Source organism: Chiloscyllium plagiosum, chromosome 3, assembly GCF_004010195.1.
Source record: "Chiloscyllium plagiosum isolate BGI_BamShark_2017 chromosome 3, ASM401019v2, whole genome shotgun sequence".
Taxonomy (NCBI): Eukaryota; Metazoa; Chordata; class Chondrichthyes; order Orectolobiformes; family Hemiscylliidae; genus Chiloscyllium; species Chiloscyllium plagiosum.
In genome coordinates, this window is record NC_057712.1 from 27,241,727 (window position 1) to 27,247,144 (window position 5,418).

The following is a 5,418-nucleotide window of genomic DNA, read 5'->3' on the forward strand; positions in this document are numbered from 1 at the left end:
ACTCTATGCTACTTTCTCCCCACCCCTACCCTCCTCTAGCTTATCTCTCCACGCTTCAGGCTCACTGCCTTTATTCCTGATGAAGGGCTTTTGCCCGAAACGTCGATTTCGCTGCTCCTTGGATGCTGCCTGAACTGCTGTGCTCTTCCAGCACCACTAATCCCGGAACTTATTCACTGTAACATTCTTTTATTTGCATTTTTATGTAATAAATTCTTAGTGCTGTGTCTAAGACCTGACTCCTCACATGTTTGCTCTGGATTATTTCTTTCTTTTTTTCTTAGTAATATCAGAATTATGTGTTCTCTTACAGCATTATGATTCATGTAATCATCATTATACCACAACCATCTTCATGAAAATTCCCATCTGTTCCCTGATCTCAATTTTCAATAAACTGCCCATCACCCAGCTTCACTTCATGACACTCATGCTTCTGGTCATAATAATGTAATTTCTGTTCCTCTGGTACTATCCCATATCATCACTCCGACACAAAAAAAAATCATTCTCCCACTTTGTAAGCTAATTTATTTAAATTTCCAAATGGCAATTGATAAGATGTCACTTTGGAGAATATTGTTTAAATCAAACAATGTTATATTCAAGGTAGGCCTTGTAGCCTCTGATGATAGAGAAACAGAGTAAAAATTTCAGATCAAGGACCTTTTGTTGGAACTCCAGAGTCTACCAGAACTTAGTGCCATGTGTCGTTTGGCTCCGTACATTATGTCACTGTATGCAAACCCTTGATCTCTTTTTCCAGATGCATTGTCTCTGTAACAAAGATTCTTTGGTTCAGCCAATGCTTGAAGAAAACACTTTTCCTCTAAGGTGTGAAAGAATGTGGGCACTTGCTGGCTTAAGGCTTTATAGCTCGTCAGGATCAAATAGGATGCCTATGTTTGCAATGATAAGGCATTTGGAAAAAGCTTCCTGAGGTACATTCAGGGCTGCTCAGGGGAATATTTTATCTTCCCTTCCTTTGTAAAATATTGCTTTTCCATGCATCACAAGTGAGGTGAGGAGTGAGCAGTGAGAAGGAATTAAACTGGGAGTGATGAGGTTAACCAGAGTTCCAATTAACTACCTCTCTCAATTTCTATTCACTGATCATTTGCCTAAGGCACAAATCCTCAAAAAAAAACTTGCTTCAACTTCTTAGGCATCCAGCTGAGTTATGTTGACGAAGAAATCCTAGTGTGTATTTCTTGCATTCTGACTCCATTCAGCTGACTGAATGGTCAGATGGATGCAAATGATCTGCTGAAGGTTTAAAAAGTGCATCATTGAATACTTGATAAAAAAAAACTCAAAAGAGAAAACAGTTCCACAAATAGCTACCGAGGCCCTGGAAATACATGAAGATAGATCGTAAAAAGTTTGATCTGCAGATTTCATTTATCCCATTGTATTACAGCACAAGCAGTCTTGTTCAACTATACATATTACAATAATTAAGTACCTCAAGTAAACCCTGAAGTTGAATTTGGCTTGTATATCCAGAGTAACAGTGCAAATTCTGAAATTTTAAGTCTACTGTGAATTAGTAAAGAATAGGAGAATCAATAAAACATGAGCAAATAAACAAATGACACTATGAACTCCACTGGGTTGGGTAATAAGGTTTAAAGGACCTAGAATGTTCTCAAAAAGAGAATGTATATGAACAGTCTACAACCACCTGATGAAGGAGCAGCGCTCCGAAAGCTAGCACTTTCCATTAAACTCGTTGGACTACAACCTGGTGGTGTGTGATTTTTAACTTTGTATAGGAAACAGAATGGAAAAGTGGAGCCATGATCTTGTTTTGGCAGATGGTGTACAATGTGGGAAAGTGTGAGGTCATGCCCTTCAGTAAGAGGAATAGATGCATGGACTATTTTCTAAATGGGGAGAAAATTTAGAAGTCCAGGATTCTCTGAAGGTAAACCTGCAGGTTGAGTCAGTTGTTAAGAAAGCAAATGCAATGATGGCATTTATTTTGAGGGGACTTGAATATACAAACAGGGATGTACTTCTGAGGTTCTGTAAGACTCAAGTCAGACCCCATATTTGAAGTATTGTGCACAGTTTTAGGGCCAATATCTCAGGAAGGATGTACTGGCCCTGGATTGTGTTCAGACAAGGGTCATGAGAATGGTCATAGAGTCATCCAATGATAGAGCTGTATAGCACGGAACCAGATGCTTCGGTCCAACTCGTCCATGCCAATCAGATATCCCAACTCCCACCTGCCAACACCCAGCCCATAGCCCTCCAGACCCTTCCTATTCAAATACCCATCCAGATGCCTTTTAAATGTTGCAATTGTACTAGCCTCCACCACTTCCTCTGGCAGCCCATTCAATACACACCACCCTCTGCATGATAAAGTTGCCCCTTAGGTCTCTTTTGTATCTTTCCCCTCTCACGCTAAATCTATGTCCTCTAGTTCTGGACTCCCCCATACCTGGGAAAAGACTTTGTCTATTTATCCTATCCAAGCCCCTCACGATTTTATAAACATTTATAAGGTCACCCCTCAGCTTCTGACGCTCCAGGAAAAACAGCCTTAGCCTATTTAACCTCTCCCTATAGATCAAATTCTCCAACCTTGGCAACATCCTGTAAATCTTTTCTGAATCCTTTCAAGTTTTACAACATCCTTCCAATAGGAAGGAGATCAGAATTACATGTAATATTCCAAAAGTGTCCTGTGCAGCCACAACATGACCTCCCAACTCCTGTACTCAATACTCTGACCAATAAAGGAAAGCATGCCAAACACCTTCTTCACTATCCTATCTACCAGTGACTCTACTTTCAAGGAGCTATGAGCCTGCACTCCAAGGTCTCTTTGTCCCAGAATGGTCCCAAGAATGACAAGCTTAACATATGAGGGACATTTGAGGACTCTGGCTTTATATTCAATGGAGTTTAGAAGGATGAGGGGGATCCAATTGAAACATACAGAATACTGAATGGCCTGGACAGAGCAGATGTTGGGAAGATGTTTCCATTAGTAGGAGAGACCAGGACCTGAGGGCACAGCCTTACAATAAAGGGAAGACCTTTTAGAACAGAGATAAGGAGAAACTTCTTCAGCCAGAGCGTAGTGAATCTACGGCATTCATTGCCACAGAAGGCTGAGGAGGCCAGATCATTGAGTATATTTAAAGACTGAGATAGATAGGTTCTTCATATCAAAGGGATCAAGGGTTACAGGGAGAAAATGGGAGAATGGGGTCAAGAAACTTACCAGCCATGATTGAATGGCAGAGCAGACTCGATGGGCTGAACAGCCTAATTTCTGCTCCTATGTCTTATCGTTTTATGGTCTACTGAATGGAGTAACAGAGTCAAGGGACTAAGTGGTCTCTTCCTACTCCTTTTTGTATTTATACTTGAAAAACAAGTTGGCTATTAGAACCATTAGAAAGAAGAGAAAGATTATCTGGTTGATTTAGCTGGTTATGGCATCTCGTACAAATTACAGGCATGATAACATATAGAATGATTAATATGTGATGTATTGTATCTGTGAGATACAAAACCAATAGACACCTCTAAAAAGGCCATGGTTGACTTGTCAAGAAAGCTGCTCTCAACAATTAGGTGCAACAAAGCAAAGAAGGGAATAAACAGTAATCTCTTATTCTCGAGGACTGTCTCAGCAGTGTGTTGTGTGGATGCTGTGAAATGATGGAGGTAAAGTCTCATAATTCTTCTGTTAATACCTACTGTTTCGTACCATTGTCCCAATTTCTTATTCCCCTTCTTGTTGTCTCTTTCTAAAGATAGGTCTGAGCTGCAGTATCACAACCTCTGCCATGGTCTAGGAAATGATAGGGCCCAAACTCTGCTCTGTTGAAAACAATTTGATCCACACTGTCCAACCTAATCAACTGAGTCAAAAATCTGTGCTGGGGCAATATACACTTTTTGAAGCATTTGTAATTAACGCTTTGGATAGTTTTGGTAAATGCTCTAATTACTTTGCTCTAATGACTGACCAGGAATTTGTCTGGCTGTTACTGCCTTCTAGCATTGGAAGGATTCATAGGTTGATTCCCAACTTTTGTGGCTACACTATAAACATACCTTCCCTAACCACTGAGTTCCAGAATTGGACTTGAACCCAAATCTTCTGGCTCAAAGACAAGGATATTACCCACTGCACCACTTTGCCAATTTATTAACCGGAACTGAAATCCCACAGCATTGAGTTGAACTAATACTCTTTTGCGCGAAACAGTTTTAAATGCCTTTTGTAATCTAATACAAAACATCATAGGCCTCAAGAGGTTAATCATCAAAGAAATCAAGGAAGTTGGTCAAGCATAATCCTCCCCTTACAAATTCGTGATCACTGCTATTTAACAAGTTATTATTCAAATGACAATTGTTTCATTTAAACCTGATAACCAAATCGATTATTTTGCATATGACTGAAGTAATATTTGCTGACATCAGATTTGTTGCATTTGGACATCATATAAGCAACAGAAATGTTTAACACAGGAACATCCATCAGTTAGTTTCAAATAAAATTGTGACAGAAACATTATCTTTAAAAGCTCAAGGTGAGGGTGGATGGAAGGCTAGACTGAATTGGCCTCAAAAACTGGAGTGGGGATCAAAAAATTCAGCTAATGCAAGCCCATATAGTATAATACAAAAAGTACACCAACTCTGTACTGTATACTCATTTTGAACAAGTGCAGTGCTCCACTAGTATGAACTGCACTGAGCATTGGTTACACACAATATCAATCACTCTAAAGTTCACACCTCACTTTCACCAGTGAAAGATATGCTGTGCCAGTATAGTTGCAGGATGTACTACTAATCATTTAGAAAATTAATTTAATGGAGAAAATAATCAAGTACAACACATTAGAAACAGGGGCAAGGTTTTTAGCACTGCAGTAGTGGCTTTGGTGGAGGAGTTGGTAAGTAGGAAAGATGGCTTGTATTTCAGGCTCCAGGAGGACTCACACAAACAACTATGGAAGCAGATAGCAATGAAAATCAATGTTAGCACTGAAGCCTCAAAGCTTTGGATGTAATGCTGCATTAAGTCCAATGATCTCACATGTGAGGTCAAACATAGTCCGTGCATCATTTTTCTGCATGTAGGATGTCAGGACACCTCTTCCTACTGCCCCCTCGACCATGACCTCACCCCCCATCACCAAACCATCATCTCCCAGACCATACAGAACCTCATCACCTCAGGAGATCTCCCACCCACAACTTCCAACCTCATAATCCGGGAACCCCGCACTGCCCGGTTCTACCTCCTTCCCAAGATCCACAAGCCTGACCACCCTGGCCGACCCATTGTCTCAGCATGCTCCTGCCCCACTGAACTCACCTCTACCTACCTCGACACTGTCCTAGCCCCCCTAGTCCAGGAACTCCCCACATACATTC

At 40.6% G+C, this 5,418-nt stretch overlaps 1 protein-coding gene across 2 annotated transcripts in view; it reads left to right on the plus strand.

The window, feature by feature from the left end:
- dlgap2a (discs, large (Drosophila) homolog-associated protein 2a) overlaps positions 1 to 5,418 on the plus strand; it is a 729,001-nt gene that overhangs the window by 104,229 nt on the left and 619,354 nt on the right. The gene's annotated exons all lie outside the window — the stretch shown is intronic.